At 40.3% G+C, this 24,402-nt stretch overlaps 1 long non-coding RNA gene across 2 annotated transcripts in view; it reads right to left on the bottom strand.

The window, feature by feature from the left end:
* Positions 1 to 559: 559 nt before the first annotated feature.
* The window catches only part of LOC122548612, a 34,179-nt gene continuing 10,336 nt past the window's right edge, over positions 560 to 24,402 (bottom strand). Inside the window, exons 1-3 of one of the 2 annotated variants that reach the window (XR_006311269.1) lie at positions 9,174 to 9,404; positions 8,669 to 8,878; positions 560 to 1,109 (exon numbers count right to left, since the gene is read on the bottom strand). This is a non-coding gene — a long non-coding RNA (uncharacterized LOC122548612). Of the gene's footprint in view, positions 1,110 to 8,668; positions 8,879 to 9,173; positions 9,405 to 24,402 lie in introns of those variants that run through there. The other variant, XR_006311268.1, reaches the window with a different exon arrangement.

The raw sequence follows: 24,402 nt of genomic DNA, 5'->3' as shown, positions 1-24,402 counted from the left end.
CCTGGGAAGCCAGGAGACAAAAAATGGTACCCTCTTGGTTGCAGCTCATGTCTGTCTCCTGAGGAGGCCATTACTGTTTCTCACTGTGGCACCTCGGAACTGGCTGTCAATGAATTGAGCATCGTATCCTGTTCTTATGAGGGCATCCCTGAGTACTTCCAAGTTCATTTCTCAGTTAGCATTGAACAGATCAGGAAGGTTTTCACTTTTGATTCAACTACAGGAAAATCAGACACAAGGCAAGCAATTTGATACAATAGGCAATTTTACTTATATATTTTGGATCAGAAGCTTTTTGAATTAGATTAGATTTAGATTACTTACAATGTGGAAACAGGCCCTTCGGCCCAACAAGTCCACACCGACCCGCCGAAGCGCAACCCACCCATACCCCTACATTTACCCCTTACCTAACACTACGGGCAATTTTGCATGGCCAATTCACCTGATCTGCACATCTTTGGACTGTGGGAGGAAACCGGAGGAAACCCACGCAGACACGGGGAGAACATGCAAACTCCACACAGTCAGTCGCCTGAGGTGGGAATTGAACCCGGGTCTCTGGCGCTGTGAGGCAGCAGTGCTAACCACTGTGCCACCGTGCCGCCCCACGGCACAGTGACGGCTTTTATGCCCCATGGCTTTTATGCTTAAAATATTCAGTGATGGAAAGAATTGGTGATTGTGTAATTTTACATCCTGGATTGTAAAGATATCGTCATTCCTTCACTGTCACTGGGTCAAAATCCTGGAATTCCCTCCCTAAGGGCATTATGCGTCAACCTACAGCAGATAGACAGTAGCAGTTAAAGCAGGCAGCTCGCCACCACCTTTTCAAGGGCAACTAGGGACAGGAAAGACATGCCAGCCAGCCAGTGATGCCCACAACCCACGAGTAATTAAAAAAACAATGTAAGCACATCGTTAAGCCACAGTGCAGGAAATGTAACCTTGTCTAGCCTAAGGGTCCAGGGTGCTGCAAGGCCAGTCATTTTCTGCTGGAATTTAAGGTTATGGACACGTGACTTCTGAATTCTGTTCACAGGACCTCAAATGTGACCTTCTTGCTTGACTGTAAATCCAGGCATCAGTACAGCCTTGGTTTCAACCTGCAAATGAAAAGGGGAAGTGATTAAAACAAGAAACTTAACACTGTAAACAAACATCTACTGATACTCTTAAATCTTGAAAACTGAACCAGCAGCCACAACAATTTAAGAGAGAACTGCTTGCTTATCACCACTCTGAAAACAGAGGTTCTTTATCTTACTTTTCACTTTTAATTTGACTTTAATTTTAAGATTATAGCCCCATGTTCTTGAGTCCCACCAGAGGAAACAGTTTCTCTGCATCAACTCTGTCGAATCTTTTACGGCATTTTAAGCACCTAGATTAAAACTGCATTAAATTAAAGTAAAAATACCTTCCAACCCTTTAAATTCAAAAGAATAAAATCCAACTTAATGCAAACTGTCCTCATAATTTAACACATTAAACACTGATATTATTCTGGTTCAATCATTGTTGCTCACTCCATTAGATCGATTAAATCTTCCTGAATTGCAGTGTCCAACACTGAATACTGTACATTAGATAATGCCTGAGCAAGGTTCGATACAACTGAAACATCACTTTCTGCACTTCGTTTTCCCCTGGAAGTAAGAGGTTATAGATTTGAAATCGCCCCTTTTAATTACTGGCTGTGCTAGTTCATTGGCATTAATTAATTTTGTACGTGGACACCAAAAGCCATTAGGGAAATACTCCTTGTCTTTCCAGGATAAAAATGAAGTACGCAAGCTGTCCTACACTGAATGCTACCTGACATTGTTTTGTCCACTTATGCAAAATCTTGAATTATGGAGCGCAGAGGTCATTTGTTCCATCACATTCACATCAGCTCCATGATAAGCTGTTTGATCGATCATTGTCAATCTGCTACCCTTTCTTCGCCACACTGCAAATGTTTCACTTTCAATTAGTATTCACTTGATTCCCTTTTGAAAGTTGTTCTTGAATCTTCTTCAATCACCTTTGCTTAAGAACTTGATTAAAAACAATGTTTTCTTCATCTACCCTACCCACTGATTCATTTTTGCCTATTATCATAAATCTATGTTAACATTTTGGGTCAAAAATGACTTTTTATCAGAATCCCTGATTCTGATCAACTTTGTTTCTCTCCACAAATACTGCCTGATCTGCTGAGTATTTCCAACCATTGTTTGATTTTCTTTCAGTTTTACAGCTTCTGCAATATTTTGATCTTGCACCATAACTCTGTGTCCTCTGACAACTTAATCTGTTACTGATGCATTTTTTCCTTGTTTCCTCCACCAGAAACATCATGATTTGAATACCTTTAACAATGCTCACTTTGACCTTCTCAGGTCTTCGGACATTAGCCACAATCCTATTGATTGGTTGAGCAGGATAAAGGGCTGAATGGCCTCCTCCTGTTCCCATTTCTTAAGATCTAACACCGGGCTTTTTTAATTTCCTCCAGGTAACTAAAGTTCCACATCCGAGAGTCATCCTAATAAAATTCCTTCCAACTCTTCAATGTTGCACTACATTCTTCCTGAAGTGTTGTTCCTAGGATTGGATCCAATACTGTAGGCTGTTACCTAACAGGTGGACCCTACAATAGTTTAACGTTATTTCCTTCCATTACCATGGGTTACCATTATAACAAAAATAGTGGATGATCCGAGAAATCACAAACTCTGACCGCAAATATAACACTTCCTATTTTCCTGGGGAGGGAAGGGGGATTTTGTGCATCACAAAAGCAGCTGTAATTTAAACCTTCAGCTTCTCCACTAAAATCAGATATTTAGCCCAAGAATGTGTACAGTAGACCTTGTAAAAATGCAAGTCAGAAATTTGTTCAATTCCTTGGGTGGGCAGGACATTCCTCTGGAGAGTTAAGGTACCCTTTGGATGAGTCCTGAAACAGCTTTGGAGGTAGCCGGGTGTCCTTTGGATGAAGTAAGCTGTCCTTTGGAATTGTTAAAAGTGGCAATGAATGTGCTTAAGAAGTGCATGCCCTCATTAACATTCAGGTTCACTGGAACTGTCAACAGGCCTATCAAAGTCAACTGCCAAGACTGTGAACAGCAACTGAGAATTCAATCTGTCAGACGTGTCAAGAGAACATGTGAAAATGTGTTGAAGAACTGTCAAAGTGATTTATCAAAGGACGCTATCAAGATGTCAAAACATTTAAAAGACATGGAGTTTTAAATTTTGAATGAAAGCACAAATTATTTTAAATTATTCTTGTCCAAAGATTGTTTACTATTTTCATCATTAGTTTACTGCTGCAGACTGATTTCTCAATCTTCTATTATTGCAGCAGGGTGCCAGCCATTTCACAGTTTGATTGACGGCTCCAGGTGGTTATAGACTACTTCAAGTGAGAATACAAATTCAAATGCTTAATATTTTAAGGAATTGTGTGTTGGAATGAAATGTTTGTTCTTATAAGGCATCATGTAGAAGGAATGCACATGTTGTAGATTAATTTTGACAAATGTGGGGTTTTTTTCAATGTATTGGCCTTCCATAGGCATTTCAAATGTTATTTTATAGATTTTTATTTAACTGCAATCTGCCTAGGTCCTGAGGTCTGTCTGGGATGAATGCTTGGGAGCTTGCGTGATAGGTGTAACGCAAAATGGTGGCATGGGGTGGGCATGGTTTGGCATGAGTCATCATTAAGTTGTCAGACAGCTATAGAGCATGCAGGCTGGGTACAGGATATAGGTTGTCTTGGAGAGTACAGATGTAAACATACCTACAAACCAATGGAGCAAGAGCAAACCAATTAATTAGAAGCAGGAGGTAGGCCATTTAGCGCTTCAGGCCTACTGTGCCATTCAATAAAATCATGGCTGACTGATTGTAACCACCGACTGTCATACCTGGCTACCCCAGATAACCCTTCACTGCCTTGCTTAACAAGAATCATCTACTGCTGCTTCAAAGCTGTTCAAGGACTCTGTTTCCATCACCTTTCACTAAGAGAGCTCCGAGGAGAAAGTGAGGTCTGCAGACGCTGGAGATCAAAGCTGAAACTTTATTGCTGGAACAGCACAGCAGGTCAGGCAGCATCTAGGGAACAGAAGATTCGACGTTTCGGGCACATGCCCTTCTTCAGGAAGAGAGCTCCAAAGACTCACAACCCTGTGACAGAATTATTTTCATGTTATCTCTGTTCAAATGGGTGATTACTGATTTTCAAACAGTGATTCCTGGTTCTAGCTTCTCCCAGAAGAGAACATAGAACAAAGAAAATTACAGCACAGGAACAGATCCTTCGGCTGCTTGAATCCAGATCCTCTATCCAAACCTGCTGCCTATTTTCTAAGGCCTTGTATCCCTCTGCTCCCTGCCCATTCATGTATCTGCCTAGATACATCTTAAGTGACACTATCGTGCCTGTCTCTTCCAGCTCCGCTGGCAACGTATTCCAGGTACCCACCACCCTCTGCCTAAAGAATTTTCCACACATATCTCCCCTAAACCTTTCCCCTCTCCCTTTGAACTCATGGCCCCTAGTATTGAGTCCCCCACTCTTGGAAAAAGCTTCTTGCTATCCACCCTGTCTCTACCTCTCATGATTTTGTTGACCTCAATCAGGTCCCCCCTCAACCTTCATCTTTCTAATGAAAATAATCCGAATCTACTCAACCTCTCTTTGTAGCTAGCACCCTCCATATCAGGCAACATCCCAGTGAACCTCCTCTGCATCCTCTCCAAAGCATCCTCATCCTTTTGGTAATGTGGTGACCAGAACTGTATGCAGTATTCCAAATGTGGCCGAACCGAAGTCCTATAGAACCGTAACATAACTGCCAACTCTTGTACTCAATACCCCATCCAATGAAGGAAAGCATGCCGTAAGCCTTCTTGACCACTCTATTGATCTGCCTTGACCTGCCATTGGACCTGAACACCCAAATCTCTCTGTAAATCAATTTTCCCCAGGAATTTTCCATTTACTATATAGTTCGCTCTTGAATTGGATCTTCCAAAACACATTACCTCACATTTGCCCAGATTGAACTCCATCTGCCATTTCTCTGCCCATCTCTCCAATCTATCTATATTCTGCTGCATTCTCTGACAGTTCCCTTCACTATCTGCTACTCCACCAGTCTTAGTGTCATCTACAAACTTGCTAATCAGACCACCCATACCTTCCTCCAGATCATTTATTTCTATCACAAACAACAGTGGTCCCAACACGGAACACCATTGGTCACAGTTCTCCATTTTGAGAAACTCCCTTCTACTACTACTCTCTCTCTCCTGTTGCCCAGCCAGTTCTCTATCCATCTAGCTAGTACTCCCTGGACCCCATGCGACTTTTTAGAAAGTCTACCATTGGGAACCTTATCAAACACCTTACTGCTGTTCATGTACATGACATCTACAGCTCTTCCCTCATCAATCAACTTTGTCACCTCTTCAAAGAAAATAAACCATCCTCTCCACAAATACTTTGTCAAGAATGCTCAACATCTAATATGTTTTAATCCTGCTCTTCTAGCTTACAACCCTAGCTTAGGCAATAAACAACATAACATAGGAACAAAGGTAGGCCATTCAACTCATCAAGTCTGCCATACCATTCAATACAATCATGATTTATCTGATAATCTTCTACTCCATTTTCTTGCCTTTTCTCCATAACCCTTGGTTTCCTTAATGATTAAACACTTATCTATCAAAAAAGAACTTAATTCAAACTTTATAGCTTGTTGTGGTGAGATTTGAAACCATATCCACCCAACAAGTCGCAACGTTACTCGTCAAATGATGTTATCGCTATGACAACACCGCCTGATTTGTTGAACATTTCCTGATGAGATAACTGCCCACTGGAGGTGTTATTCACATAAACTTTCTGCATTTCCATCCTTCTTCTGGTGATTGTGATTTTCCTCAGGTCCTCCTTCCCTTCGATTTCTTCATTTATCATTGCTTCTTCGGACGTTAGATATATCTTCTATAGAGAAGAATGATGCAAAATACCTGTTCAATGCATCTCCTATTTTCACACTTGCCGTTACTAATTCTTCAGTTTTCCTTTCCATAGGATGAATACCCACTTTGTTAACTCTTTTCTTCTTTAAATATTTATCAGGAGCTCTTACTGAGTTATGTTTCTGGCGAGCTTTCTGTCACACTCTAATACTTCTCAGTTTATCATTCTTTTCTTGTTTTTTATGCTGTCCAGTTTTCTAAACACCACTTGTCTGTACACAATTGTATATTTTTTCTTTTCATTTGATACAATCTTCCACATTTCTAGTTAAACTTGACCTGTGAGTCTGTCCTTCAATTTTCTCTTATTATCAGGATATACCTATTCTGTATACTCTGAGATATCATCTTATCCTTTAACTTAATTTGCTAATTTACATTATTCAATTCCACTTTTATGGCCTCATAATTGTCCTTAATTGCATCTTTAAAATAATTGTTTCCACTTTTTACTCAGAGAGTTGTAGGGGTGTGGAATGCCCTGCCTGCAACAGTAGTCAACTCGTCAACTTCAAGGGCATTTAAATGGTCATTGGATAGGCATATGGATATGAATGGAATAGAGTAGGTTAGATGGGCTTCAGGTTGGTTTCACAGGTTGGCGCAACATCGAGTATGTGCAAAGGCTGAGGGATAGGGGGATATTTCAAGTTTTTTGGGGGGACTTTTTAAGAATACAAATATTAACAAAGTGAGTATTGATCCAATAGAAAGGAAAACTGAAGAATTAAGAATGGAGAATGTGAAAATGGGAGATGCATTGAACATGTATTTTGCATCACTCTTCTGTACAGAGGATATGTGTAACATCCCAAGAAGCAATGATAAATGAAGAAATAGAAGGGAGGGAGGAACTCAGGGAAATCACCATCATCATAGGAAGGATGTAAAGGCATCGGTGTCAGTTCAGAGAAGGTTGATGAGACTAATACCTCAAATATTGCCTGCATCCCTACACTGGAGGTCTGACCTTCAGGCAGCAAATTTATCAACATCATATCCACGGTGCTAGAAATTCTCCCACATCTGTGCACCTAACTCACGGACAAATATCGCAGCTTATGTTCCTATTTATAAAGCCAAGGATCCTGTATGCCTGAAGTATACTGAATATGTTGGAGCAAATTACTGCAGATACTGGAATCTGAACTGGAAACAACAAATGCTAGAGATCACAGCTGGTTAGGCAACATTTAAGGAGAGACAGCAAGCTAATGTTTCAAGTCTAGATAACTCTTCATCAGAGTCATCCAGTCTCAAAATATTAGCTTACTTTCTCTCCATTGGATGCTACACTGAATGTGTCCTTTGGTTATTTCACGTTTCTAACTATATAACTTAATTCTTCACCCAGAGAGTGGTAGGCTTGTAGAATTCATTATCACAAAGAGCAGTCAAAGCCAGAACATTGTATGATTTCAAGAAGGCGATGGATATAGGTCTTGGGGCTAAAGGAATCAAAGGATAGAGGGGACAAACAGGAATAGCTATTGAGTGGATGATCAGCCATGATTATAATGAATGATGGAGAAGGCTCAAAGGGCTGAATGGTCTACTCCAGTTCTAGTTTTCTATATTTCTCTTAAATTAGTGCCATCCACAATTTTGTGCTCCTTAACCTATCACACAGTGAAAGGTTGAGGTACTAGTTCAAATCTTTGCATGTGGGACACAACATATCACATTCCATGAGAATTTGCTGCCTTGATCACTTGCCTTTTCTGGTCAGACCACGTCTTGAGTATTGTGCATAGTTTTGGGTCCCATATCACAGGGAGGTTGTACAGGCCCTGGAGAGTGTTCAGAGCAGGTTCACAAGAATGTCCCCAGGAATGAAATAGCTTAACATACGAGGAACATTTGAGGAGTCTAGGCCCATACTGGGCCATCAGACTTTAGAAGGATGAAATACTGAATAGCCTAGATAGAGTCGACATTGGGAAGATGTTTTCATTGGTAGGAGAGACTAGGACCAGAGGGCACAGCCTTAGAGTAAAGGGAAGACCTTTTAGAACAGAAATAATGAGAAACTTCTTCAGCCAGCGAGTGATGAATTCATGGAATTCATTCCCACAGAAGGCTGTGGAGGCCAGGTCATTGAGTATATTTAAGACTGAGATAGATAGGTTCTTAAGTATCAAGGGGATTAAGAGTTACAGGGAAAAAGCGGGAGAAGGGGTTGAGAAACGTATCAGCCATGATTGAAAGGCAGAGCAGACTCGATGGACGGAATGGACTCATTTCTGCTCCTGTGTCTTACGGTCTTACGGTCTTCAAGTCAATGACCACCCACATGTCCCAAAGTCAGTTTCAATCAGTAATAATATATTTTTATGGTAGTTTGCTAAGAAACCTTTATTCGGAACTTGTTCAAATGTTTTTTGAAAGTCATCATGGGCAGAGACTGCAGATGTGTAGATATCAACCTGCCAAGTTAACTTTGTTTCTCTCGTCAAAGATGCTGCTTGACCTGCTGAAATTTCAAGTGTTTTCTGCTGGTACTTCTGCTTTCTGAAATCTGCAGTATTTTGTTTTGGTATCCATAATACTCTGTCACTCATCGCATTAGTAACCTCTACAAAACATTCAACTGGAATAGTCAGACTTGACTTACCTTTCAAAAATTCACACTGACTCACTCTGATCAGCTTATACTTGTCCAACTCACTCTCAAACATTCTTGATGTGGAGGTGCCAGTGTTGGGACTGAAGTTAGACGACACCAGGTTATAGTCCAACAGGTTTATTTGAAATCACAAGCTTCTGGAGTGTAGCACCTTCGCCTGACTCTGACCTTAAACATTCCTACACTTGATGTTGAAGGCTTAGGAAAAGAAAACATTAAAACCCACATTAACTTTGTACAAAAGGGTTGATTCGAAAAGCAATAAAACAGGGAAACTATAAGCACAAGAAAGTTAAATAAAAGATTCACATTTATTCAGAAATGTTCAGGAAAGATTGCTTTGAACAGCTCATACTTAAATACAAAGTGCAATATAAATACTTTCCTGCATCTATGGTTTCTACAGAACTGATTCCCGTGAAACAATTCCTGATTATATATGTTGGTAAGTGCTACAAGTAAATTTTCAGTGTAACTATTCAGCTATACTTACATCAGCCTTTATATAAACCGACACAATTAACATGACTTTCATAATATTTCATCAGAATTTTAGTTCATATTGACAAATATCACAGTGAGAAGTGGTCATTTCTTGGGTTGTGCTGAATATCTGATGTAAGCATGAGTCAAGTAAGATTCGCCTCATCAAACACGAACAGCTTCTCTTTATCCTCAAAGAATGAAAGAGTCATTGTTACAAAACCACTTTTCTGCTGAACTGTTTCCCGTAGGAATTTTATCCAAAAGCATAAACTGCTGGTCTCATCGAGAGATGGGAGTTGACTTATGAAGCATGCCCTTGCTCATAGATTTTAAACAGTCCAAATGCTTCTGCTATCTTAAAGAATCCTTCAATATCTTTTTCAAGATGTATCCTTGAAACAGTAGCTGAAGGGACCGCATACGGTGGATCAAAGATTAGCACTAGGGACCTGGGTTGAATTCCAGCCTCAGGCGATGGTCTGTGTGATGTTTGCCTATTCTCCCCGTGTCTGCGTGGGTTTCCTCAGGGTGCTCCGGTTTCTTCCCACAATCCAAAGTTGCGCAGGTTAGGTGGATTGGCCATGCTAAATTGCCCATTGTGTCCAGGGATGTGCGGGTTAGGTGAATTAGCCATGGGAAATGAAGTGCTACAGGGATAGTGTAGGGGAGTGGGTCTGGGGGGGGTCGCTCTTCAGAGGGTCAGTGTGGACTCAATGGCCAAATGGTCTCCTTCCACACTGTAGGGAATCTATGATTTTACCTCAGAAGTGTCATAATTCAGGGCATCACATTGCTAAAGTGTCACATATTTTAGAACAAGAAAATCCCACTTATCTCAGATAACATCGTTTATCTGTTACATTTTCAAATATAGAGTCATACAGATGTACAGCATGGAAACAGACCCTTCGGTCCAACCCGTCCATGCCGACCAGATATCCCAACCCAATCTAGTCCCATCTGCCAGCACCCGGCCCATATCCCTCCAAACCCTTCCTATTCATATACTCATCCAAATGCTTTTTAAATGTTGCAATTGTACCAGCCTCCACTACTTTTTCTGGTAGCCCATTCCAGACACGTACCACCCTCTGTGTGAAAAAGTTGTCCCTTAGGTCTGTTTTATATCTTTCCCCTCTCACTCTAAACCTGTGCCCTGTATTCTGGACTCCCCGACCCCAGGGAAAAGACTTTGTCTATTTATCCTATCCATGCCCCACATGATTTTGTAAACCTCTATAAGGTCACCCCTCAGCCGGACCCAGCACCGATCCTTGTGGCACTCCACTGGTCACAGGCCTCCAGTCTGAAAAATAGCCTTCCACCACCACCCTCTGTCTTCTATCTTTGAACCAATTTGGGGACAAAGTAAACATTAAGCAAAACAAGTAAGGAGCAAAAATAATTAATCAAGGACCTCAATTTGTTTCCAAGTTACCATTCATGAATTGCACTCTGACCACAAAAATCAATCATTGTCAATTAAATCATTCTAATAATATTTTCATTCCCTTTTGGCTCTATTTTCCTTATTTATCAACCATAAAATTAGCAACAGCTAACCGGCATCCACAATAAACTTACAGCTTGTGGCTGACACATGAGCAAAATAAGTACATGTTAGATTACCCCAGCGTAGTTCCCCTTCACCTTCTCCCTTGTCTGTCTAGGTCGGACAGGCCACAGGTTGGGGATGTGCTGTCCAAGAAGCGTAATCAAATGACATACAGTATTGGAATGATCATGGAAAGGGAATAAATATTAGTTGTTTTTCTTTCTGAAATATTGTTAGCAATCCCTACACATCTACCACACTGTAACATCCTGAAGACTTTCCGTACACATCATTCCCTTGGGATCAATAGATGTGGAGCTGGGAAAGCACAGCAGGTCAGACAACATCTGAGGAGTAGGGAAGTCAACGTTTCTTGCTCCTCGGATGCTGTCTGACCTGTTGTGCTTTTCCAGTTCCACATCGCTTGACTCTAGCTTCCAGCATCTGTAGTCCTTACTGTCTCCAATTCCTTTGGGATCTTCCCTTCACCCTTTCAATATTGATTGCCTGGCAGTGTTAGATTCAGATTGTTGTGATATCTGCAGTGAGATTCCTGCATTCTCACTCCATATTAAGGTTTTTCAGTTCTGGTCATTTTCTGTTCTCCACCTGAAGTTTCTGTTAATATAAACATTTGTGTTGATAAATGCTACCAAAGCTTAATCAGCAATAATTTATAAACAGTTTCACTACACTCTGAAACAATTTGAACAGACATCACCTGATCATTTGGTCTCCCACTTAGGAGGGAAAAAAGAAAGTTGAATATACAATGGATGAAGTTACACAGAACATTACTGTGTTTGACCAGGGCTTTCTTAGTATCCTGAGTGTGATAGAAACAAGAGTAGAGAGATTCAAATAGAGATGAATTAAATGGAATGATTTTGATGGAAAAGAAGGAAGTTGAGCTGATGAGAAATTTTAAACATTTAATGTAGGTGTCAACAGTGATGTTGGAAGGACTGAGCAAGGGGCCAAAGTTTAAAATGGAAAAAGAAGTTTGGGGTCGTCGATGTTTTCTAAGAATAATAGGAGATCTTTACTTCAAAGAAAGAGATATTTATAAAGTAGTCGGTTAATTGATGCTTTTGTGAACCAGTGTAAAGCATAACACTTCAACATTTCACCAGAGCGAATCTCCTTTCACAAGTAGCTCCAGAATTTGACTGATCCATCAGTGCATGTGACAATCAAAGAATATATTTCACCAGAGGAAAAATGGAATTAATGCACAATCTGTTCAGGTATAATAACATTAACAAAGTCTTGCCTGCCTGTCCTCTTATGCTCAAAACATGGTGTCACGCAGAGGAAGGCACTAAATTACAATTACTTTAAAAAATACAATGAATCAACAGAACCAGAATCATTCAAAATTGATTAAAAATGAAATGAAAAATTCAACATCATAACTAAGGCTGAGTAAACATTAATTAATCATGGGACATAAATCTGCTAAAGACATTACGCTAGTCTTTATAATAACTAATAGCTTCAAACATGAAAACATTATTACAAATCAGATTCAAGTGTCTGCATGTTATTCAGAGTGACTATGAAATTAAACAAAACTTCTATTCCGTAATTAACTTTAGTTGTATAATAAACCTTTTATGACAGATTTGCTTAATACACCAGCGAAATAATTACCTGATGTTGCAATCCTCTCTGAACTGTAAAAACAATCTGAATGTGACTGTAGTGCCATTTAGTAACTAGGATACATAGATGTTTCATGATTTTTTTTTACTCCTAGTGAAAGCATTCAACCACACAAAAACAGAATACCTCTATTTCAGAAAAGGAAAAACTGTGGATGCTGGAAAACAGAAATTAAATTACACTCTGATTGCCCCATTCTTGGCAAATGTTTCTAAAAGGAGATAGGCCATTGTTAAGACTAAATGTTAGCTTCTCCCTTTTACTGTCTGCAGTAAGGCTGTCTCATTCCTTTTCTCTTTTCTTTGTGATCTGTGTTGCCGTTCTTGACATAGCTAGCTTTGATGCAATTGCACATGAAGGTGAAATGTGAAATATGAAAGGTTCGAAATGTTCAATACACCCATTGGGGTTTTCAAAGAGAAAATAGAGGCAATGGCAAAGACCCTAGGAATGCACTGGAATTTGTTACAGGCAACAGCTCCTAGGATTAAAATGTCGTCCAGATAGACTGCCATTCTGGGTATGCCTTGGAGAATATTCACCCTTTGAAAGATGGTGCCAGCTGAAGATACCTCAAAGGACAAGTGGGTGTATTCATACATTCCTTTGTGAGTATTTATCGTAATATAATTCCTGGATGACCCGTTCAGCCCCCAATGGAGGTAGGCATGTTTCATATTCGCTGGAAATGTGTTGCTGGAAAAGCGCAACAGGTCAGGCAGCATCCAGGGAACAGGAGAATCGACGTTTCGGGCATAAGCCCTTCTTCAGGAATGCCCGAAACGTCGATTCTCCTGTTCCCTGGATGCTGCCTGACCTGCTGCGCTTTTCCAGCAACACATTTCCAGCTCTGATCTCCAGCATCTGCAGACCTCACTTTCTCCTCAAATGTTTCATATTCAATTTAGAAAGTAATGTTAAAGGATCCGCCCCCCCCCATCAGAATTCCTAAAAGTTTGTTCCGTAATGATAGATACAGCAGCACTTGTACTTACCTCCATATTTAGGGGGTAACCATTTACCTGAATTTTTATCTTTCTTGGGGTCCCTTTGGGAGCTGTAATGTAAATTAGCTGTATCAATTCCTCATCTTCAGACTGATTTATTTGTGAATCCCTGTCTTGAGGTGATGTCACTCTTCAGCTTGAGCAGTACACGTTTTGTCAGTTTCAGTCACTTTGTCTGGGCCGATCCTACAACTACAAATGCAGCATGGATATTCTTGCTCCTCATAATGTTGAGGAAAAACTTCCCGTCCAGTTTTGGAATTTTGTAGCCTCCAACCCCAATTGTCATCCTTGGCAACCAATGGGAGCTATGAGTATGATCCGCTGGGTCTTGGTTATGTGGGTTGGGGTAGCCCAAGGCTGAGGACAGTATCGTCTATTGGCCCTGGAGCCTTTTTCCATATTTTTGTGGGAAAGAGCCAGCTCTGTGAATTTTTTGAGGACCAGATCTGGTTCAACCAGTGGCTTCCTTTTGGTCACAAGATTATTAATTTCTGCAAACGAAGCGATCCTTTAACATTTCTTGAAGTGCTGACCTACACTCAGTGTTCTGACAATTTCTGCATTTCATCAAGAAATCAGTAACTGGTTCCCCAGGAAGTCTATTTGCTGTGTTAAACCTGTAATGCTGCAATATAACAAATGGTTTGAGTTCACAGTGATCCACCATCGGGGCTGCTGGGTAGGCTGAAAGTTGGGACCCCACAAATGGTCAGGAGAATGACTTTCTGTCAGTGATTCTCTTCTGTCCTGTAGCTTATTCTTTTGATCTTTGGAGGGGGCCAATCCTCCACACCCTCATCATAAGCTTTCACTTTCCCAAAGAGTGACACTTCCATTATTTCTTTGTCACGGTCTTCCCAGGTCCTTTGAAAGGCAAGGTTGTCTGATACGTTTTTCCACTCTCATTGTCAATGTAATAACTCAGCATGCACGACTGGAAAGGAAAATAATTTATTGCTGAACACCAAAATAGCGTACCTACTTATGGTGTTCAGCCCAGCCTGGGATAGACAGTTCTGCAGACCCATCCTTGAGTCAACTTTATAAGGTGCACAGATGAGGCATGATTACTGAGTTTGCAGATGACACCAAAACTGGTGGCTTGGTAGATAGTGAAAAAGGTTTTCTAAGATTACAAAGGGATCTTGATTAAATGTGTCAATAGGCTGAGAAATGGCGGATGGAGTTCAATTTGGATAAATGCAAGCTATTGCATTTTGACACAACAAACAGGGCAGGTTTTATACAATTCATGGTTAGGGCCTTTGTAATGTTGGAAAACAGAAGAATCTAGGAGTTCAAGTACATGATTCTTTGAAGTTTGCCTCACACAGACAGGGTGATTAAAAAGGCGTTTAGCACATTTGCATTCCTTTGCATATAGGAGTTGGGATGTCATGTTGAGATTGTACAGGACATTGGTGAGGCCTCTTCTGGAGAACTGTGTCCAGTTCTGGTCACCCTTTTAAAGTAAGGATATTATTAAACTGGAGAGGGTTCAAAGGGATTTACCAGGATGTTGCCGGGCATGAAGGATTGAGTTATAAAGAAAGGCTGGAGAGGCTGGGACTTTTTTTACTGGAGTGTTGGAAGTTGAGGGGTAACCTTATAGAGGTTTATAAAATCAGATGTGGCATAAATAGGGTTATAGGATGAATGGCAGGTGTTTTTTCCCCTCGAATAGCGGATTTCTAGACTTGAGGACAAATTTTTAAGGTGAGAGGGGAGATATTTAAAAAAAGAGATGAGAGGCAAGATTTTTCCACACCGGGTAGTTCATGTGGAATGAACTTGCTGAGGAAGTGGTGAATATCGACACAGTTACAACGTTTAGAAGACTCTTAGAGAAGTACATGAGTAGGAAAAGGTTAGAGGGATATGGGCTGGGTGGGACTAGTTTGGTTTGGGATTATTTTTGGCATGGACTGATAGGACCGAAGGGTCTGTTTCCACGCTGTATGACTCTATGATTCTGTAGGAACTTTGTTCAGACTGTAAAAAAAAGTTATCTCCATCAAATGGCTGTAAATATTGCTGGAATTCCTCCTAATTAACACTACATTGACAATCCATCCTGTAAGTGTCACAGCTTTTGTGGGGAACAGTGAAGTATTAAACCTGTTCAACATGAATGCTCCAAGGGTTCTTGTGGTGTGGTATTAGTGTCCCTATCTCTGAGCCAGGAGGCTGGCTTCAAGCTGAAACTTCTCTAGAGGTGTGTAATAATATTTCTGAATAGGTTAGCCATGAAAATGTCAATGAGTGCTCCAGCTAACCTTGGAACACTTGTGATAACACTGGATGCATGCAATAAACCTGCAGTAACGATATCCCTAAAATTCAATAAAAAGTTGTGTGTGCTGGTCCTTGTTTCTATATAACTCTGAAGATATTTTTGCCTAATCTTACACATAAGGGATATCACAGCAAACACAGAGAGAGAGAGATAGAGAGAGAGAGAGAAGGGAATCATACTTTCAGTCTTAATGCAAACTAGAATTGAAAAGTTAACTGATCCATTGTTCCATCTGGTACCTTCATCTGTTCTGAACTAAGTTCTACTAATGCTTCTTTGAAGGCAATAAATATGATTTAAAATGAAATAAACTTAAAATGAAATAGGCTTGTGACCCACATATACATATGGACCAGGTCACAGCACTTTACAGAAAATAAATCAGTAAGTGGTATGAGCAGTTTAATTATTCAGCTGCAGCTGTCTTTGTTCTTTTTGAATCCCCTCAGCTAGAGGCTGTAACTCACATTGCTGCATTAGCAAATGTTTGGTTCTTCATTCAAGTAGACACTTTTCAGGCATGAGACGAAACTCTAAGTATCAAGAGCCTATTAAGACATGGGACCTTACAATAGAGTACAATCCTCTCTCCACTTGACATACGTTCATCTGCATTCAAGCAGAATTCATTCAGTGTCGAAAGTGTGGTGGCTGGAAAAGCACAGCAGGTCAGGCAGCATCCGAGGAGCAGGAGAATCGACGTTTCGGGCGTAAACCCTTCATCTGGAGTGAATCAAAACTTCCTGATGAAAGGCTTATGCCTGAAACTCCTGTTGATTCTCTTGCTCCTCGGATGCTGCCTGACTTGCTGTGCCTTTCCAGCATCACACTCTCAACTCTGATTTCCAGTATCTGCGTTCCCCACTTTCTCCTGGAATTCATTCAATGTTAAATACAAAACTTTCCTCATTCTTTAATTCTTACATGGGTGTTGCTGGTAAGGTTGACCATCATAATTGTCCTTAAGCTGATTGGCTCTCGAGCACATTTTGGAGTGCAGTTAAGAGCCAAGTATATGTCCGTAGGGTTGGATTCAGATAAGGACAGTAGAGTTCTAAATGACATTACTGAACCAGATCAACTTTTATGATAATCAACAGTAGTTACATGAGATTGAAAAAAAATCCTACACAAGAGACAGTTAGCTAAGGTAGAAATCCACAGAATTGAGGGCAAGTTACTGACATGGACAGGAAATTGGCTGGGTAGCACGAAACAGATTTGGAATAATGAGTAAATATTCAAGTTGACAGGGCGTGATATATGGTGTCCCACAGGGATCTGTGTTGGGATCTCAATAATTCACAATTTTCATTAACAACTTGGGTAAAGTCTAAAGTCTAAATCCAAATTTGCTGACAACAAAAAAAAAGGCAGCATTGTAGACTATGTTGGCAACAGCATAATCTTACAATAGGAGATGGGAGTGATGAATTTTGAGGGCTATAAAGATAATTCTGGAGAATGGGACTAACTCTTTTGGGAACCAGTACAGCCATGATGGACCGAATGGCCTCATTCGGTACTTTGATTCTATATTGATAAAATAGTTGAAATGGGCAAAGCTGTGACAGATAGATTTTAAGATAAGCAAGTGTGTGGTTATCCAGTTTGGACTGAAAAAGGATTTATCGGGGTTTTTATTTAGATGGCATAAAGTTAAACACAGTGGACGACCAATGAGATTTGAGAGTTCAGGTGCAAAGGTCTTTCAAATACCATGTACAGGAGCAGAACATGGTCAAGTAGGCTAATGGAATGCTGATCTTCATATCTGAAGAGCTGGAATTGTGACGCACATGTTATGTTACGGTTGTACAAAACCCTAGTAAGACCCTATTCAGAGTATGATGAGCAGATCTGGGCACTACATCTTATGATGATGTGTTGGCCCTGGAGGGAGTTGAAACTTTATTGCTGGAACAGCACAGCAGGTCAGGCAGCATCCAGGGAACAGGAGATTCGACGTTTCGGGCACAGGCCCTTCTTCAGTGCTGTTCCAGCAATAAAGTTTCAACTTTGATCTCCAGCATCTGCAGACCTCACTTTCTCCAGGAGGGAGTTCATTGTTAGGATTATACCCGGACTTCAGGGCTTAAGTTGTGAATTATCAGACAAATTAGGACATTATTCTCTAGAATTTAGAAAGGTAAGAGATGATTTAATCAAGGTTTTCAGGATATTAACAGGGAAAGGCATGTTAGATAAAAATAAACCATTCCTACTGGTTGTAGTTTCTAAAACCAGGGGCCACGGTCTAAGAATTAGGGTCAGGCCATTCAGGAGCGATGTTAGAAAGCACTTCTACACACAAAGAGGAGCGGATGTTTGGAACTCTCTTTCTCAAACAGTGGTTGATGCTAATTCAGTTGTTAAATTAAAATCTGAGCCGGACAAATTTTTATTAAGCAAGGGTATTAAGGGATATGAGCCCGAGATAGATATATGGAATTAGACCACGGATGAGCCATAATCTCACTGAATGGCAGTGCAGGCTCAAGTGGCTGAATGGCCTGCGCCTGTTCCTATGTTCCTTGGTAACATGGGCAATGATGTTGGGAAAATATGGCGTGATCAGAAAAATGAAATTCTTGACATCAAGAAAGAGCAGTCTAATTCTTTAACCAAGTTTTGAATGGCAAAATGAGAATCTGGCCACAGAGTTTATTTGCATGCATTTACAAGTAATTAGTACCTAATCTTGCCTCATTGATATGCAGTTTCCTGTTCTCCCACATCTTGAATAGAAATGAATTTCTGACATGAAAGTCAAAGTCAGTATCTGGTAGCTTCAGCTCACCACTTGCTCCTCCAGTACTCTACCTTAGATAGCATTCCCAGAGCAGTGATAGACAAGCAGGAGGCTGGAATAACATAGCTGCCTGGCCTGCTGTGTTCTTCCAGCCTCCTGCTTGTCTACCTTGGATTCCAGCATCTGCAGTTTTTTCTAACTCTAACCCAGTGTAATGGTGGCAGATTCCATGGACACACCCTATCAACTGATATTGGTATTGGACACGGCCAACATCACTATGGTGCATTTCTGACTTATTAGAAGACAGTTCCCCACTTTAATGCTGTACTTTGGAGCACACCAGCACTGTTCATTAACACTCTGCTGCCAGAACACTTTCTGCACAGGGACAAGCATGGACGGACCATGGACCCCTTGGCAGTCACTGATTTTGTACCTAAATGAATACTCACAGCATCTGTGTCCTGTCTTCTACTTTGTTCAGAACTTAAAGGTTCATAGTCCTTCTGCCTTGCTTTCCTAATAGCACTGGCACAAATCCAGGAAATTTGTCATGGTTGTTGGCCGCATTCCTGTTGAAGAGCTTTTGCCCGAAACGTCGATTTTCCTGCTCCTCAGATGCTGACTGACCTGCTGTGCTTTTCAAGCACCACTCTAATCTAGACTCTGATTTCCAGCATCTGCAGTACCCACTTTTGCCGTGTTGGCCGCAATCAGTCAAGGAGGTAGGTGTGTTGCTGCACAGCACCATATATCAATGTCACAGTTGCACACTGAAATGTGCTTGACCCAAGTGCCCTGTCTCCACACCTCAGTCAAATCAAGGAGAATGTCAGTCAAGGGGTGTTGGCACTGTCAGCACAGTTCGTTCTCATTCCAGGGACATGGAATTCAGTCCGGGATCCGTCGTTCAGCACGCAGGGTCTGTCTGTACACGTAGGTCCAGGTTTTGGGCTATTGTCCATCCCAGGGATTTGCACAATGAAAATCAAGACAGTGTGTTCACCTAAGGCTTCCTCTGTGGTAGTGAAGCTGGAGAAGTCAGTTATGGGGATTGGATGCAGCATGCTGGGATATGGCGGATGGGTGCAATAATTGCAAAAGGAAATCAACTCAATATATCCAGTCGGGTAAGCAATAGTGCATTGAATTCCCTCCTTAACGGCATTATGGATCAACCCACAGCGGGTGGACTGCAGCAGTTCAAGAAGGAAGCTCATCTCCACCTTCTCAAGGGCAACTAGGGATGGACAATAGCTGCTGGACCAGCCAAAAATGCCCACATCCCACAAATGAATTAAAAGAAATTAGAGGAGATGGGTTCCTGCAGGAAGGGGTGTTATCAATGGTCACTGTCCTGATGTTCATTGTTGCTCAGCTGTACGCTTGGTTCAAGATGTAACAGGCCAATGTGAAGCTGGAAAAACACAGCAGGTCAGACAGCTTGGAAGGAGCAGAAAAGTCAACATTTCGGGTCAGGACCCTTCATCAGGATAATGTTGGCTGATGATGTATGTGATCAAGCTGGGCTGGAAACGTGTAGGAGCTCAGTACTGAGAGGATTGATAGGGAGTGCAAGGAAAAAAGGAACATGGAGACCTTTTGATTACCAGGCTGACTCTGTAACTCATTTTGTCAAACATGATCCTCCAGGATCCTCATACGAATCAAAAAACATGCACAGAAATGGAAAACAGCTGCAACCACAATGAGAGCGGGCAGAGGAAGAACACTTTGGTAGCAATATGAGGCCCTTCTAAGGGGAAATTACATTAATCAGACACTTCCCCAGAGGAGATTGACGATATCAGTAATCATAGCATCCTGCATATGAAAAGAGGGACTCTTCTGTCTCCACCTCAGAACCTGGAGGTCTGGGTTCAAGTCCCATATACTCCAGAAGTTTGTCATAACATCTCTGAACAGGTTGACTAGAAAATACCACCTGCATGTGAAATGCACATAGTGTCCAACTATATGGGACATGTATCTGCTCACAAACATTCTTGACCATCATTGGTTATTGCAAACTGAATGTCGCCACCTTGTTGAAGCAGAAGTAATTGTACGTGATTGTGGGCTACAATCCAAAATCGCATAGGCTGCAACAACAGAAGTTGCTGGAAAAGCTCAACAGGTTTGGCTCACCGTGCAATAGTATGAATAAATGTTATAGAGCCATGGTATGTAAATAATGAGGGAAAATGCAGAGAATAGTGTGAGCAAACTCACCAGAGCTCACAGACAGAAACAATCCTGACACTCCCCAAAATTGACACTAAATCGATTTCTGGTCAAATTTAGCCCACTGTCACCATTAGATGAATTGTTACCCATCAAAGAGAACCTGAGATAAGGGCAGAAGTCACAAGACAACAGGTTTATTTGAAATCATGAGTTTTTGGAGTGCTGCGCCTTTGTCACGATGACGGAGTAACACTCCAAATGTTTGTGATTTTAAATAAACCTACTGGACTATAACCTGGTGTCGTGTGATTTCTGACCTTATGGTGTTAAAGACACTACGGAAATGCGAGTTGTTGTTATTGCTCAACCCGTTTAAGAATGAACAAGTTGTAAAGAAAACACTGTGAAATCAAGAGTTAAAACCTTCCAGGGGACTGTCCTACTTTCACTGATTACAATAAACCAATTACTTCCTGAACTCCTTTGCAGCATATTTTTCTTGTGATTACTTTGCTTTTGTGTACAATAAACAAAATAAAATTCTTTGTTTGATTGGTGTTTTGAAATCAGCCAAAAGTATTGTGCCTAAAACACCAGTTTTAATATTAAAAGTTACCTAATACCTCTGTTTCCACTTTGCACTCTAACATCTACAACACAGAGAGGAAGAGTGCTTCATGTACTGTTGGGAACTTTTCTACTTAATAAAACAAAACGCAGCAAAAGAAGAATAACTTATTCAGCATCATTGATAACCGAAAGTGGAAGAAAGCTGCTTATATTTCATGACAGTTAGCCCTCCCTAATTTGATCAGATAAACTTGTGTGAGTAGCAGAAATAAACATTGAAATTATTCAGCAGATAAAGAAAAAAGAGATCCTGTGTATCAGGATAGCAACCTTTAAAAATGACACACACACTCTGTCTGCTTTGACATTATTTTTAAATACATCAATTTTATTAATGTAACTATACATAAATTAAAGGGAGAATGTCTACCTTTCATCAAAGATGAACATAAATAGGCTTTGATGGAAATGATGTTTTTATTTTGATTTATATTTTTATGATAGCTGATGAGCTGGACAACGGTGGATATTACTCATAAATTATTTAAACAAATGGCTTTTGATTTTTTAGTAATGTTCATCAAAGTCCTGCTTTTTGCATGTCTGCCCTGGATGTAATACTTACTGTATACCTTTCCTCCCATTGCAAATCTAATATTTTATGTTTCATAATGAAGAAAAAAAATTACTTCCCAGGACAAAACTGCACATGCATCATATACAGCACATGAATATTTTGCCATGCTTATCATTTACAAAAATCATCAACCATTGCAACTTCAAATTAAGATAAAGTTACTTTAATAGAACATCACACTAAAGTGTTCATAGAATCCCTATAGCGAGAAAGCAGTCCATTTGGCCAACCAAGTCCAAACCTCCCTTCCGAAGAGCAAACCACCAAGACCCATACCCTTACCCTATCACCCTGTATTGCCAATAGCTAATCCATTTAGCCTGCACATCTCTGGACATTATGGGCAATTTAGACTGGCCAATCCACCAAACCTGCATATTTAAGGACAGTGGGAAGAAATGGGAGCACCTGGCAGAAACTTACGCAGAGACGGGAAGAATGCGCAAGCTCCACACAGACAGTCGCCTGAGGGTGGAATCAAACCCAGGTCCCTGGTGCTGTGAGACAGTACTAACCACTGAGCCACCATGCCACCCATGGTGTTTTCATTTACCGTCACACAACAAAAGAAGCAATTTATTCTCAGTCCAGAAGCCCAGCTGCTATAACCTAATTCCATCACAGAAATCATGCATTGACTTTTCATCCATTGTCTGTCCTTCTCTCAATGTCATGTAGTCTATCTTTGATTGCTTTTTGCTCTTGTTTGATTTCCAGTCTGCAAAATGTTTCCTGTTGATGATTGGACCTCCAAATCCTCAGTCTACTCGCCATTTTGGGCATTATTTAGATGTTCTGTGATGCCTTGAAAATATAAGCCATATCTAACTTTAATTTCAACTTTAATAACTTTAATGAATATAAAAATGAATGGAATATTTTGTGCCAAACACTAAATAAGAAATCTTAAAGATAAACTGATATGGACATCAAAGAAAATAATAATAAGTATTGATAATAGTTTGCCTATTAATTTAATCACATGTTCAATATTTTTGCCCACATAGCATACAAAAGAAAGTCAATTGAGTTTGTTTTTGCCGTTGTGTGATCACCCTTTGTGTTTTTGCTGACAGCTCACAATGGTGTGCTGGTGGCCAGTAGGAATTTGATTTCTCCTGCGTTTCCATTCTATGATGCAGAAACCATCAGTGACATTCAAATTTATTACGTTTAATAATATGACAATGCAATATCACATTACAAAATCTCCTATTGTCAGAATTTTATGACACCAGAGCCTTTGAATTTAATGAAATGATTAAAGTTTAAATCTCTATTATATTTCTTCGAAGAAGGATTGTATTAAGTTATGAAGAAATGAAAGAGAGGTCCCAATGAACTGTAATTTATCACAGCTGGACGGCATATCATCTTCCAAAATCCACCATGTTATATCCATGCATCTGGAAAACTACAAAAGCTGATTAAATAGATTTATTGGAAATGCAGTTGACAGTTCACTGCAATCTTTCCTTACCAAATTCCAGACAGATGTTCCTTCTGAGCTGATTAAGCCAGAATGGAACACCTTTATGTCCATTATATGCAAATCAAAAACATAAATATTACAATATACACCAAAGGCTTTTTGGACAGTGAATAAGAAAGTTGATATGGCACTTAAACTGCTGATATTAACAGACAACTTTCTATTCTCAATGAACACAATCACATTCAGAAAAAGCACAGTCCATGTGTGCCTGGGACATGAAATAGAAATGAATACATTGGTGGTGTTCTAAAAATCAAGTCAATGGCACATTGTGAGAATAGAATAGAGAGTACTTATCTATCTTTTACTTTAGCTGAAAATGTGTTGCTGGAAAAGCGCAGCAGGTCAGGCAGCATCCAGGGAACAGGAGAATCGACGTTTCGGGCATAAGCCCTTCTTCAGGAAGTAAAGTAAAGTATCTTTTACTTTATTATGTTTGGCTGGATATCGGCAACAGAGGTCCAAAACAGATGTTCTACTTCTACTGAGTTTAATGATTAACCAAAGAAAAATCATCAAAGAAAATTTGAGAAGAGAAACAACTCAGTGGTGCCCAAGACTGTCCTTCACACTAAAGGACGTAGACTAAAATGCTGTTCCCAGTATCCTGTTCAATTGTTCCTAATGAAACTTACTCTTCAGGAATGTCAACTTTTTTTTTCTTTATCATCCTCACAGGATGTGGGCATCACTGGCCGAGCCAGTGTTTATTGTCCAAAGGTCAGTTAAGAATTAACAACATTGCTGTGGGTCTGGAGTCACATGTAGGCCAGACCAGGTAAAGATGGCAGTTTCCTTCCCTAAAGGACATTTATGAACCAGATGGGTTTTTTCCAACAATGGATTCACAGTCAACATTAGATTCTTAATTCCAGACTTTTATGGAATTGAAGTTCGATGATCTGCTATGGTGGGATTTGAACCCATGTGTCCAAAGCATTACCGAGATTACTGGATTTATAGTCCAATTATAACACCACTAAGCTATTGCCTCTGCTTGAATACACAAAGGGATTATTATCACATTACTGACATCCTTGGACAACATAGCAGTTTAGTGGTTAGC

The sequence above is a fragment of the Chiloscyllium plagiosum genome, chromosome 3 (assembly GCF_004010195.1).
Source record: "Chiloscyllium plagiosum isolate BGI_BamShark_2017 chromosome 3, ASM401019v2, whole genome shotgun sequence".
Lineage (NCBI taxonomy): Eukaryota > Metazoa > Chordata > Chondrichthyes > Orectolobiformes > Hemiscylliidae > Chiloscyllium > Chiloscyllium plagiosum.
This window is presented reverse-complemented; position numbering and strand designations above follow the sequence as displayed.